Genomic DNA, 14,416 nt, shown 5'->3' with positions numbered 1-14,416 from the left:
GGTGTAGTAGTTGCATGGTTCGAATCGTGTCTGATTTGAAGTCGGATTGTCAACGTCGAGTCTCCACCAAATCGAGTTTATCACTACCTTTCGGAAGATCGAGCTAGTGCTACATCAGCACAATCATGATGTTAAAAAGCCTCTGTAAAATTTTTATCACCATAGCTTGTCATCTGCAACAAAAATGAGTTATGGAACTTAAAGCCAAGGAAAAAGAATAAAAACAATTAGTTAATAACCCTATTTTAAAAGTTCATACAATATCTATGTTCTATGCTTGTGCATTTAAGTTCATAGGAGTTGGTTGAAAACTTAGTTGCATGATCTCAGGTGCCTATCATTGAATAGTAGCATGATAGGCCGAGTAGATGATGTGCTAAATAGGACTTGGTAAAAGACGAGTAATTTCCTGTCACTCGTGAGTTTATAGTTATTGATTGCTTACTCATACTGCAACCATAAGGATGATGGACAAGACCGGGATTGGTTCTAAGTTGGAGGTTTTGTCCTGTCTGTCTAGTAATGAAGATGTTAAGGTCGAAATGTGTCGGCGTTCATGGTCAAGTGTTTGAAAGTACTAATCTCATATGGGGAAGTTTAGTACTTGATTCAACCGGGACGTGAGCAAACCGCCCCACTATCTCTGGAATGGAGTTTCCCTGGTGCATCATGTGGGTACAAGTCCAAGCATAGTACGGCGTTGTCCGGGACCGTGGGGCATTGTATCCAAGGGAAGTGGGCCTGACACGTTCCTGGGGATTGATGGGGATGGCTGATATGTGTGGACCTATCGTGGTACGCAATGTCATGGGTTTAGGTTCACCTTGCAAGGTTAAGAAACTCAATTCGGATCGTTTGCCTCTCACAGTTTGAGACTGCTTGACTGCTATGCTGCACTAAGTCACAAGTGAAATAGAGAATGATTATCTAAATGATGATGCTTGGAATAAAATTGTTTGCTCAACTAACTTGCTTAGAACAGGTTGCTTACCTAGAAGGATTAATCTACTAGAATGTGTTGCTAAAATTTGAAAGTAAGGATCAACTTAGATAATTTTGGCAAAAACAAACCCCTTAGCCAAAAGGCTTTGCATGTCTAGAAGTTGGTGGAGTAGTTACCACTTGACAATTAAATCTTGCTGAGTATTAGTATACTCAGCTTTGCTTGTGGCTTTATTTTCAGGTAATGAGCTGGATGTATCTGAGTTTGCTGCCAGTTTAACATGGCTGACCTAGCTCCCTACAGGTTGGACGGTGAATTGGGACTCATCCTCGGTCGGTGAGGATCATGGTAACTGACATTATGGTTGCTTCACCATGATATATCGTTTTTGATGTCTAGTTGCCGTTCTCTTTCTGCTGCTTTGAACTCTGAAACTTTTACGTTATGCACCTTTGAACAATGGATGTGTAATAACTAAATTTGGATCTATGTATTCAATACTGGAATGTTGTAATCTCTGTACTTGCCTTCATATGAGATGCTTTTCATTTCGATCTGAGACAAGTGGTTTATCGGGTATAACCTGACAGACTACCAGATTGGCTTGATTAAAGTGTTGGTTCGCATGTGAGGCGAAGTTGAGAACACTTTAGCTAGCTTAATTTCGGTGGTTCTGCCAGAGTTGGCATCAGAGCCGTCAAAGCATACTAGAGAAAGCAACAGACCCTAAACACCTTTTTCAAATAAAACTTGCAAGAAACTTGTTTGAAAAACTTGTAAGATCATTAAGGATGAACTTAGTTCGAGAAGCACTAGGGGAATTTTTGAGGTATTTTTATGTGGCTAAGTAACTATTGGTTATCTTATGCTGACTCCCAGCACATAACAAGTGGTTGGAAAACTTACTTTCTTGCACAACAAGGTTGATGCAGGGATATGGCGATTCCGTAACATGCCCTTGACATCATATGCAAATGTGATGGTGGCACATAAAAAGTGAATACGCTTCCAAGCGTACGAGCGTTGCCTGTACAACGACAATCATGCAGGTGTTGTTTCTATAGTGGATAGTAATGAATGTGGATATTTTCATGAGTGCTGGCACAAAAGATTTAGGTTGGAAATTTTCTGCAGGTACGCTAACCGGGATTAAGTAAGTTAACGATGGGTAGAAATTTTGATTAGTTATTATAGTGAGAGCCATATATAAATGTTGCCTTGCCACCGGCACTAACCACGATAAGTCCAAAATTTTGGCAATTGTTTGTTTTGTGAGGAAGAATAGGTCGTGCATGCATCATGAATTAAAATCGCAACATAAAAGAGGTGAACTGACCTTGCATGTGTGTCTTGTCTAAATCTTGCACCTTACTAAGGATTATCTAGCTGCCTATGTTTCAGTGGTGTTGATCTTGTTTATTTCTTTTGAGCTGTTTACTTTTGTTTACTCCAGGAACCTTCTATAAGGGAGTTGTGTAAAACTTCCTAAACAAAATTCTGGTAAAATTTCATAAAATTTGACCAAGGGAATCTTGTGTTGTGCCTACTTTAGTAACCCCCTGTTTGCTGGAAACACAGTTTGCACATCTGCTAGGATTTTAATTTTTCGACCCCTTAAGGATGTTTTCTGTTAGTCACCTTAAACCAAAGTTGTTAATCACTGAGCATAGAACCTTGTGGTAAAATTTCAGCTAAGTTGGATCAATGGTTTAGGAGTTATGATCTGTTCATTCCTGCACTGTCTCTGGAATTTCAGAATGCACCACTTCATGACGATCTAAGTTTATCACCTTCTTAGGCTTTGATTCAGCTAAAACCTTGAATACAAAACTTGTAGAAAATCATCTAAATAACCCTCTGGTAAAATTTAAGAAATTTTGGATGGATACCTTATGAGATATGGACATTTCTCTAACCTACCAGAACCTGTCTTGGGTTTTTATTAAGTGTTGATCTAGTTCTCACACTTACTGTTTTCTTTTGTCTCCAGATGGCTGACCCGGTCTATGTTGTGGTGAACATGGACGGGAGCGTGCACTTAGAGTGTCTACATTGGGAGGGCTTTCCTTACATTTTGTGGGATACCCTGCGGGCATTTGGGTACACTTCACCCCCTCGCTACTCCGGTCGCGAGTACGAGGAGTATGGAGTCCCACGCAGTACTGTGCATATGATTGTCCTTCCTCACCCAAAGCACCCTGAGTGGCCTTGTCTCAAGACAGTAACCAATGGGTATCACCTAGATTGCACCTGGGAGATAGTAGCCTTGGAGGGCTTGACCTTATTCTGCCAGCAGCACCCGATAGAGATAGCCTTGGATCCAATTGGGTTATTTCCGGCTAAGGATAAGAAGGATGCCAATTGGATTGATCGTATGGACAATATGGAGTTGATGGGTTACTTACAACCACAGCATACTGTCTTCACTTCAGCTAGGTGCATGAATGCATTATACCGGCTGAACGAGCTCAGAGCTAGAGCCACAGTTAGGTTGACAAACTTGGCCCAGGCCAAGCAGGTGGTCCTCACTGCCATGACCAGGAAGATGATAGCCCTATCAGTTGAGTTAATCAGTAAGGGCGTTCAGATCACAGAGCTAGAGGCCCAGCATAGTGAGTTACAGCAGGAGCTGGAGGACCAGGAGCACAACTTGGATATGCTATCTGAGCAGATCGAGGACCTTGATATGGAGTTGGCTAATGCCAATGAGCACCTCGAGATGCACCACCAGGAGCAAGCAGCCATGCAGGCACCCCTGGAGCCTATGGAAGAGGAGCCTGAGAAGATAGAGGGTTTCTCCAGCAAGGACTTTGAGAGTACAGCCCCGCAGCTACCTTCTTGGGCAGCACACTCCCCAGTGATCAGCTTCGCGTTCGTCAACAACCTCAACAATTTCTAGATGCGTTGGAGTTGGTCTTGTATACTCCTCAGCGTAGCCTAAGTTTTGGATGGTGTTGTAATAGGCTAGCTCAGAGTCGAGTATTCATTTGTGTAGCATGTGCTACGGACATAACTTAGGAGTGGGTGAGTTACAAACACTACCGATGTTGTAATCCCCTAAACTTGGCTTTTCCAGCAGCTGTCGTATTTGAATTTTTATCCCTGTTTCTTTTCTCTTTCGAGCTGAGACTTGAATACCAAAGTCGTGAAATGTTTCGTACTCTAACTACTCATAAAATTCTGGCCCTTTTCGGTTTGTCAAATTCGAGTTATGAGTAAAACTCCGTGGCACAGCTTGCTGAAAACAGCCAGGACAGACCCAGCTTAAACAGGATGTTTGACCTTGCTAACTCTTGAATTGGTCTCCGAGTGGAATATCAAAGTCATAGTACATGAAACCTTCTGCTCGCTGACCAAAGATGAAAGTTTGTAAATGTTTGGATCAGGAGGAAATCAGTTCCACAAAAGCGACTGTTTCCTACCTAAAAGAATTGACTGCACGATGAACTTTTACATTTAGCACATGATTTACTTTGTATCATTTGCTCATGAGCAAGCTTTAAGATTGTGTGACTAATGGAAGAAGAGACTAATGGAAGAAGTTCACTTTTGCAAATGGTGCACGGTATATGTCAAAACCCAACTGGCTTCGTTTCTTGTAGCGGCCAGCAGATACTACTAGCACCACCACCTCCCCCGCCTTCGATGGAGGCTATCCTCGCCACACAGACAGAGCTGCTGTGGCATATTGTTAAAGGCCAGCAGGAGCAGCAGCCACACAGTGGGAGAGCTCACCAACCCCGCGTGGCAAGCTTCAAAGATTTCCTTGGCACCCGGCCCCCTCTGTTCCACAAGACAGAGGAGCCGCTCGATGCTGATTCCTGGATTTGCATGATCGAGTCCAAGCTCACGCTCTTTAACTCAGCTTGCCCCGATGAAAAGAAAGCAAAGTTTGCAGCTCAGAAGCAGTGATGATCAGCATAGCTATGGTGGAACCATTACAATGCCATGCTTCCCGCATACCATGTGGTCACATGGGCGGAATTCAAAACTGCCTTCAAGAGGCACCACATCCCGGAAGGTCTTCTTGAGAGAAAGCTGAATGAGTTCCTCACGCTCACCCAGGGCACCCACAGCGTACGGCAATATGCTTAGGCCTTCAATGATTTGTGCCAGTATGCTGGTTACCATGCCGATACTGATGAGAAGAAGCGGGACAGATTCAGTAGGGGCCTCAGCCTCAAACTTAGGGAAAGGCTAAACCTAGTGAAGGTTAATACCTTCCACGAGCTAGTCAATCTAGCCATTGTCAGGCATGCACCCCAGGCCCACGAGTAGACCTTGGACGGCCCACTAAGGGGCGTACTCGGACACGATCAGAACAAGGGATAGGCGTATCCCACTCAGACTAGTCAAGTATGTATATGGAAAACTACTCGGGCCTTACCGAGTAGAACTCTGTAACAGTACTCGACTAGGACTCAGACTTGTAACCCTGCCCTCCCATGGATGTAAGGGTGGGCAGGGACCCCCCTCAACAACAACTCCAGTTCATCAATACAAACCAACACACAGGACGTAGGGTATTACGCGATCTAGCGGCCCGAACCTGTCTAAATCGTGTTCCTTGTGTCACCATTGATTCCTTGATTCTCCTCGATCCTTACCGCACAAAAGACCACCTAGGGTACCCCCTAGGCGGGTTGCCGGACTAAAACACCGACAGCTGGCGCGTCGAGGTAGGGGAACTCATCGAGTTTCTCAGCGCGAACTCAATGGCAAAGGTCATCATCAGGCCCATTTTCTTCATTGAAGCAGGCGCCACCTCCGTTTTCGGATCCTGGCTTTGCATCGCCGATGGCTCGGGTTCGTTCCAACACTAGATCGTCAACGCTCAGGAGAAGAAATCAAAAGATCTGATCGAAAAAAACCAAGGTTTCAAAATCGACGAGTTTGAGTCAGTCCCAGCTAGTGCCCAAGTCGGTTTCGATTTCAAAGCGGTTCCCGCACGGACTCCGCAACGCAACCAAAGTTCACCAAGGCTTTCTCACTCAAACCCAACTTGAACTCGGGCACGATGAAGACGTTGACTCCGACTCGTCTTATTCGCCAAAGATACCATTATCTGGTCCAGCCCAAGGATTGGTAATAACTTCAACATCACAAGGCAGATTCGTCCACTGGCCATGATTGCGACCATCTCTTCTTGACCGCGACTACGACTCGCGCCTTGTTGCCCATATAGACAACCTCCCATATCAAGAAGGCGTTCCACTCACTTCCAACTGCGAGGAAAGCTCCACAGAGATTGCAACGTCAAGCTCCAGAAGCTACTACCCGGATAGGGAGATACTTGTTATTACTCAGAATAACAACCCGGGTACTAGCCAGAACAGAACCCCCAGGCGATTAACACAACTCAACAACATCTCCGAAGATGAGTCTATAGCTGACGCTCCTCACAATGAAACTTCCGAGCAAAGAAATCAAAGAAGGACGCGCAACGCTACTCGAGCCGAGCGACGGCAGTCGATGGCTACAAATATTCCCATTACAAATCTTGAAAGGACCTTCAACGCAGTTCAGGCTCAGGAGCACAATACTCCACTCGCGGCTATCGCCTCAATCAACCTTTTAACAATGTTGATGCCTCAGGATAGGGATAACGAAGCCATAGCTCAACTCGTGCAGCGCGGCAACGGACTGATCGCATAACTCGCAGAGCAAGCCTACAAGTTACTCGACAAACAATCACCAATTCCATCTATTCCTCGCATCACAGCTCACCAAGAAGGTAGCAGGGGAGCTGCAGACAACAACAATGCCCCAAGAAACGGCAACGAAGTTAACCAACCTCGGCAACACAACCAAGGTCCAAGCAAGCACAAGGCCCCAGCTTGCCATAAGGATGTTGGCGAGGTCAGCTGCACCAACTCGGTTAAAAGTATTCGCTCCACTCGGAAGAACCACGAAGCGTCCAACTTTAGTGATCTGCGAGAAATCCTCAACAGTCGGCGTGAGCGAGAAGTCGACAACTATAACCACTTTCCTGCTTTCACAAACTGGGTGATGAAAACAAAACTACCCGAGAAGTTCAAGCCAACTGGAATCACCAAGTATGATGGCAAACAAGATCCAATTTAATGGCTATGATGCTACTCGCTAGCCGTCCAAGCAGCCGGGGGCAATAACGACACCAAAGTTATTCACTTACCCATATGCATGGAACCCGCACCACTGACCTGGCTTGAATCACTCAAACCCAAGTCCATTGACTCCTGGGCAGACTTGACAAAGGCTTTCACTAACAACTTCGCCGGCTCCATGGCTAGACTAGGGAACAAGATTGACTTAAGTCAAATCAAGCAAAAAGAAGGCGAGACCTTACGCAACTATTTGTGATGCTTCTTCGAAAAGAAGGCTACCATAGTTGACATCTCAGAAACAGACGTCATCGAGTGCTTCCAGAATGGACTCTACGATCGACGAACATACCAAGACTTCGGTCGCCGACGACCAGCTAATATCAAAGACCTCAAAGTCATGGTGCAGCAGTGGGCAGATGAAGAAGACAAAGAGTGAGAACGGTTCGGCTCCCACCGTAACCATGGACGCGACAACAACAACAACAATGACCAAGATAGAACTCGAAACAATGATACTCGAAACAACTATTCGAGTAATCACAACCGCAAAAGGAAGCCCGACAACACCGTTGTCGCCATGACCAACTTTGGGAAAAAGGGACCTCGTAAAAATGATGAAGGGCCAACCTTCACTGAACTACTCAAAAAGCAGTGCCCATGGCACCCGACTAGCAAGCATCGACAATAGACTGCTACAGCATGCGCCGAGTCATGCAAGACTTACCCGCACCACTATCTCCTGAAGAGTACACTAAGAAAAAAGATAAGGGCAAGAACAAAGTCCACAACGATGAAGACGAAGAAGGCGACTTCCAGACCGTCTCAAAAACTGTCAACGTCATATTCAGCAGTATTCCAGGCACCGCATCCCAGCGAGCCAACAAACTCGTACTCAGGGAGATCATGGCCATTGAACCAATGGATCCAACACCGTTAAAATGGTCCAAAGTTCCCATTTCTTTCAGCAGAAAAGACCAATAGACCAAGTTCTCAGAACCAGGCCGTTTCCCCCTAGTACTTGATCCGGTTGTGGCAGGCTCAAAGTTAACCAAAGTACTCATCGACGGCGGAAGTGGACTCAATGTTATTTTCGCCAAGACATTGAGGAAGATGTGCCTCGATGTCACTGAAATGCTTACTCCAATAGATTCACCTTTCTATGGCATCGTGCTCGAAAATGCGGCTATACCACTAGGACAAGTTGTCCTTCCAGTTACCTTCGGAACTAAGGAACATTACCATATTAAGTACATCAGATTTGAAGTCGCCGACTTCGAGACATCTTACCACGCTATACTCGGAAGGCCAGCACTCGCCAAGTTCATGGCCATACCACATTATGTTTACCTGGTACTCAAAATGCCAGGCCCCAAGGGAGAACTCACGCTGCGAGGAGATCTACGGCGATCCTACGAATGCGATACTGAAGCCGTGGAAATTGCTGCGACTACTCAAGCACCTAGTCCCATGCAACAAGTCTTCACAGCTTCAAAGAAGCTCCACCCAACCGAACTAGAGATCCCAGAAAACAAGTCGGGGTCTGCAAAGGTGAAACCCGCCAGTGAGCAAGACTTCAAAGTAGTCGACCTCCAGCCGGGCGACCCTTCCAAGACGGCACTGATCGAAACAGGGCTAGATCCTAAATAGGAATCCGTGCTCGTCAGCTTCCTTCGAGCCAACCACGATATCTTCGCTTGGAAACAGGCTGACATGCCAGGTGTGCCCAAGGAGCTGATTGAGCATTCTCTCAATGTCGATCCTAAAGCTACTCCAAAACGGCAACGACTTCACTGGTTCGCTCAAGACAGACGAGAAGCAATCAAAAAAGAATTAGCCAAGCTACTCGCGGCAGGGTTCATCAAAGAAGTCTTTCACCCTGACTGGCTCGCCAACCCCGTGCTCGTTCGTAAGAAAAACAACGAGTGGAGAATGTGTGTCGACTATACCGACCTCAACAAACACTACCCAAAAGACCCTTTCGGCCTACCCAGGATCGATCAAGTGGTCGACTCCACCGCTGGGTGCGCTTTACTATTCTTTCTCGACTGCTACTCTGGTTATCATCAGATAAGCCTCAAAGAGGAGGATCAAGCCAAAATGGTGTTCATCACGCCTTTCGGAGCTTTCTGCTACAAAACAATGTCCTTCGGACTAAAAAATGCAGGGGCAACTTATCAAAGGGCCACACAGATGTGCTTCGAAAAGCAACTTCACCGCAATGTTGAAGCTTATGTCGACGACGTAGTCGTCAAAACAAGAAACCGGGAGAAACTCATTGCTGACTTGGAGGAAACTTTCTCTAGTCTACGCGTTTTCCAATGGAAACTCAATCCTACTAAGTGCGTCTTTGAAGTACCTTCCGGCAAATTCCTCGGGTTCATCATTAGCCATCGCGGCATTGAGGCCAACCCGGAAAAAATATCTGCCATCACAAACATGCAGGCACCAGCTAGCATTAAGGATGTGTAGAAACTCACAGGCTACATGGCTGCTCTCAACCGGTTCATCTCGAGACTTGGAGAACGGGGACTACCCTTCTTCAGGCTTCTCAAATGCCAGGACAAGTTCAAATGGACGGAAGAGGCAGACAAGGCACTAACACAACTCAAAGACTTTCTGTCAAAGCCTCCTGTACTCATCGCTCCTTCTCCGAATGAAGACTTGCTCCTATACATCTCAGCTACTACTCATGTCGTTAGCACGGCAATAGTAGTTGAACGGTCTGAACCGGGCCACGCTTACAAGGTCCAACGATCTGTCTACTTCGTCAGCGAAGTACTCTCGGACTCCAAAACTCGGTATTCACCGATACAAAAACTCTTATATGCAATTTTGCTCACCTCCCGGAAACTGCGCCATTACTTCCAAGAGCACAACATCACAGTCATCTCCGACTTCCCGCTCGGCGAAATTCTCCACAACAGAGATGCCACGGGTAAAATCTCCAAATAGGCAGTTGAACTCGGAGCTCTCACCTTGGACTTTAAGCCAAGGACAGCTATCAAATCCCAAGCTTTGGTCAACTTCGTAGCTGAATGGACTGAAAATCAAGTGCCAACACCAGTCGAATGGCCAGAACACTGGGTAATGTACTTTGACGGGTCCCTCAAACTTGAAGGGGCCGGCGCAGGTGTATTACTCATCTCCCCTAGGGGAGACCAGCTCAAGTACGTACTGCAAATATTCTGGGAAGCATCTAATAACGAAGCCGAGTACGAAGCACTACTCCACGGCCTTCGCCTTGCAATCTCCCTCGGCATCAAACGACTACTGGTGTACGGCGACTCTCTAGTCGTTATAAACCAGGTCAATGACGAGTGGGACCGGAATAAGGACAACATGGACGCTTACTGCAAAGAAGTCCATAAACTGGAAAATAAGTTCTCAGGCTTGGAATTTCATCACATCGTCCGCGACAACAACGTTGTCGCTGACGTCTTATCTAAAATGGGCTCAACTCGTGCAGAGGTTCCAGCAGAAATTTTCATACACGAACTGCGCAAGCCGTCCATATCTGACCAAGTCACACCGCCAGCAGTCCCGACTGCTAACGTCTCTCGAGAAATCATGATGATAGAATTCGACTGGAGGACACCCTTCATCGACTACATCAAAGATCACTAGTTACCATCCGACAAAAATAAGGCTGAGCAAATCTCCCGGTGAGTAAAAAATTAAGTTCTAGTCGGAGACAAGCTCTACAGGAAAGGTGCATCATCTGGGGTACTCATGAAGTGCGTTACCAGAGAAGACGGTCAATAAATCTTAGAAGAAATTCACAAAGGAATCTGTGGCAACCACGCCTCTTCACGAACAATAGTTGGCAAGGCTTTCAGAGCAGGCTTCTATGGCCAATGGCTCTGGCCGACGCTAAAAAACTAGTTCAGAAATGCAAAGGTTGTCAATTCTTCACAAAATAGCAACATGTGCCGGCCTACAAGCTAGTCACAATACCTCCAACATGGTCGTTTGCCTGCTGGGGGCTCGACATGATAGGGCCGTTACCAACTGCTCCAGGAGGATTCAACCGAGTACTCGTGGCAATCGACAAAGTCATCAAGTGGATCGAGGTCAAACCAGTCACTTGCCCCAAGGCAGACCAGGTCCTCGACTTCTTAGATGAAATCGTACACCGCTACGGTTTTGCTAACAGGATTATCACAGACCTAGGGTCAAACTTCAACAATCACGACTTTTGGGAATATTGCAAGAATAGCGGCATCGACGTCTGTTATGTCTCGGTCTCTCACCCACGAGCCAATGGACAAGTCGAGCGTGCTAATGGCATGATACTCGACGTCCTGAAGAAAAGGCTACATGACGTTGGCAACACCAAAGGCGGAAAATGGCTCAAAGAGTTACCCAATGCTCTGTGGGGCCTGCGCACCCAACCATGCAAGACTACCGGGCTATCGCCCTATTTCATCGTATATGGCTCAGAAGCCATACTACCCGCCGACATCATGTGGCAATCACCATCCGTTGAACAGTACGACAAAGAATTGGCAGAAGAAACAAGGCGAACAGATATAGACAGTCTAGAAGAAACAAGATGCGCAGCACTAGTGCAATCTGCCAGATACCTTGACGGTCTAAGGCGTTACCATGACCGCAACGTCAAGGAAAGATCTTTCAACTTGGGCGATATGGTCCTCAAGCGTATCTAAGACACATCAGGGTTGCACAAACTCAATTCACCATGGGAAGGTCCTTACATCGTATCAAAGGTTACGGGACCTAGATCTTACAGACCCCAAGAACTTTTAGGAGAACAAGTACCAAACTCTTGGAATATAGAACATCTTTGTCGATACTACCCATAGCAGCACTCGAGTAATCGCTTCAAGGCAACTCATGATGACTACTCGGGCTAACCACCCGACTAACATTAGCTTTGCCAAATAGTTATCAACTCAACAAGGATCACTGCCCTGGTACAATAATTTCCGTTAAAGTATTTCTTTACTGGGAACCGAAGATACATCTTCAAGATACATACGAGTACAAATACTTGGAATACACAAAGACTACAAGCAACTGCCTACTGTGGGCTGCATTTAAGCCTCAGGCTTTTACTATATCACAAGGCCACTCAGGTCTGCTGACTACAATGGGAAGGGCCCACACGCAAGGAAGCTATGCAAAACGCAGCCATATCCAGGTCCTCTACTCAAGGCAACGCCAGGAACTCCTGCATCACCACTACCTTGACAGCGGCAACGATGAATCCCACGCAACGCGCCTAGAGGGAACCAAGGCTGCTCTTTTGCTAGCCTTGCGGAGCCAATCCACTCAACAGCCACACCTCCACCTCTAAGAGAGCGGGATAAAGACCACGGCACTCATCACCCATCACTCGTGAGTTCTAGCGCATACCCAACTGGATCACGAGCTGCAAGATCAGGCGTGCGATGAAACCTCCTACGAGGATTCTTCTAGCATCGCGGCTATCCCTACGAGCGCAGGAGTCTGTGGAGGGAAGGTGGCCTCAATCTACGAGGAATCTTCTAGCATCGGTGCACTCTTTGATGGCTCTCTACACTTAAACAGAAGCAACCGAAAGCAATCCATTGCTACTCAGAAACTTGGTTTGGCTCGATCTCCAAAAGGCTCTATTTATAGCCGAAAGATGAAACTACCACCTGCCCAAGAGTTACTATGCGCCCGTGATCAATGAGTCTTACGACTCCTGACTCTGCCCACGTGATGGAACTTATACCACAAAGGACAAAAGAGTATAGTACACCCGTGCATTCACAAAGGACAAAAGAGTGCAGTACACCTCCGTACCCTCAAAAGCAGAGTACTTGACAGCATCATGACTACTCGACACTCGGAACTACTCCAAGCCAAGCGCGGCCTACGCTCACACCATTATCTCGGGGGCTTGGAATTTTTCGACCCTCTGCTCAGGGGTCGGGTACACCCAACCCTAAGACTTAGGGTCGGGCGAGACGGAGCTTCCCCTCTCAAGGGGTCGGGCGCACCCGACCCCAGGACTGGGGGTCGGGCGAGGCTGAGTTTTCCCCCCAAAGGGTCAGGCTCAGCCGACCCTGGTGTCAGTGTTTTAGACCGGCAACCCGCCTAGGGGGTACCCTAGGTGGTCTTTTATGCGGTAAGGGTCGTCGAGAATCAAGGAATCAATGGTGACGCAAGGAACATGATTTAGACAGGTTCGGGCTGCTAGATCGCGTAATACCCTACGCCCTGTGTGTTGGTTTGTATTTGATGAACTGGAGTTGTTCTTGTGTGACCTGGGCTTGGGTGTTGAGGTATGACCTGCCGAGCTAGGTACCCCTACCCTCCTTTATATACTCCAGGGGGCAGAGTACTAGTCGGATTACAAGGAGGAGTCCTAGTAGGAGTACACGGGACTAGTCCTAGTCGGATTACAGGGACATCCTAGTAGGAGTCTGACTTCTTCCTTCCTTGCGGGTACTGGGGATGTATCCCTGACACCCGGGACTTCGGGTCACCCAACACAGCATTCAAGAGTACATACAAAGCTCAAGGCTCTTCTGGAGAGACAAACTCCGACATCTTCGACGCAATAGACTCCGCCTCCTCGAGGTACTGCGCATATGCCTCTTCCGTGCAGTTGCGAGCCACGCCGTCACCAGCTGCCATCAAGTCTGCCCTCGGGTAATAGGACTTCACGACTGCAAGGACCTGTTTGCAAACAGCTTTGCAGAGTCCCACAACTTTACTCGAGGCAGCCTTCAATCACTCGACCAGTGATTGTGGCCCTGCGCCTTCTTCCATGGGGGCTATGGCGTTCACCAAGTCTTCAACTGCTACGGATAGCTCCTGGAGTTCGCCTTGGAGCCTCCCCATGGTCTGGGCATGGTCCCTGCATGCCACCATGGCCATGGCAAGCATCACGCCATTCTGCATCTTCCTGTCCCGCTGATGCTCGCAAGCAGCTTGTGCTTCCGTTAGCGTGGCTCAAAGGCGTTCAACTTCATCCGCCACTCGACCATGCGCATTTCTCCAGTCGAGAACTTGGCTCCTCGCAGCCGCCTCTTGTTTCTTGAGCTCTACAATACAAAACATGTTCAACCACAGCCGACTATAATGGGAGATACTCGGAGTATGCAAAGTACTCACCTTGATACTTTTTGTTCAGCAACTTGTAGCGGCTCTCCAGTTTTTGCTGCAGGACTGTGTGATCTGTATGTTCCACAGCAAAAGACTTCACTCCAACTTCATGAATCCTCAGAGCTTCCGTCAGTCGGGCACATTCCTGCTCCAGTTGATGACTTCGTTCCTGAAAAGGTCCGAGCATGCAAGGTACTAGGGTCAGTTAAAAGCCTCACAACTACTCGATCTATGTGACATCTCAAAGGAAATCCACCTAAAAGCTCCGGAAGAAATCGACGGCCCTCTG

The sequence above is a fragment of the Setaria viridis genome, chromosome 5 (genome assembly GCF_005286985.2).
Source record: "Setaria viridis chromosome 5, Setaria_viridis_v4.0, whole genome shotgun sequence".
In the NCBI taxonomy this organism is placed as follows: domain Eukaryota; kingdom Viridiplantae; phylum Streptophyta; class Magnoliopsida; order Poales; family Poaceae; genus Setaria; species Setaria viridis.
This window is presented reverse-complemented; position numbering follows the sequence as displayed.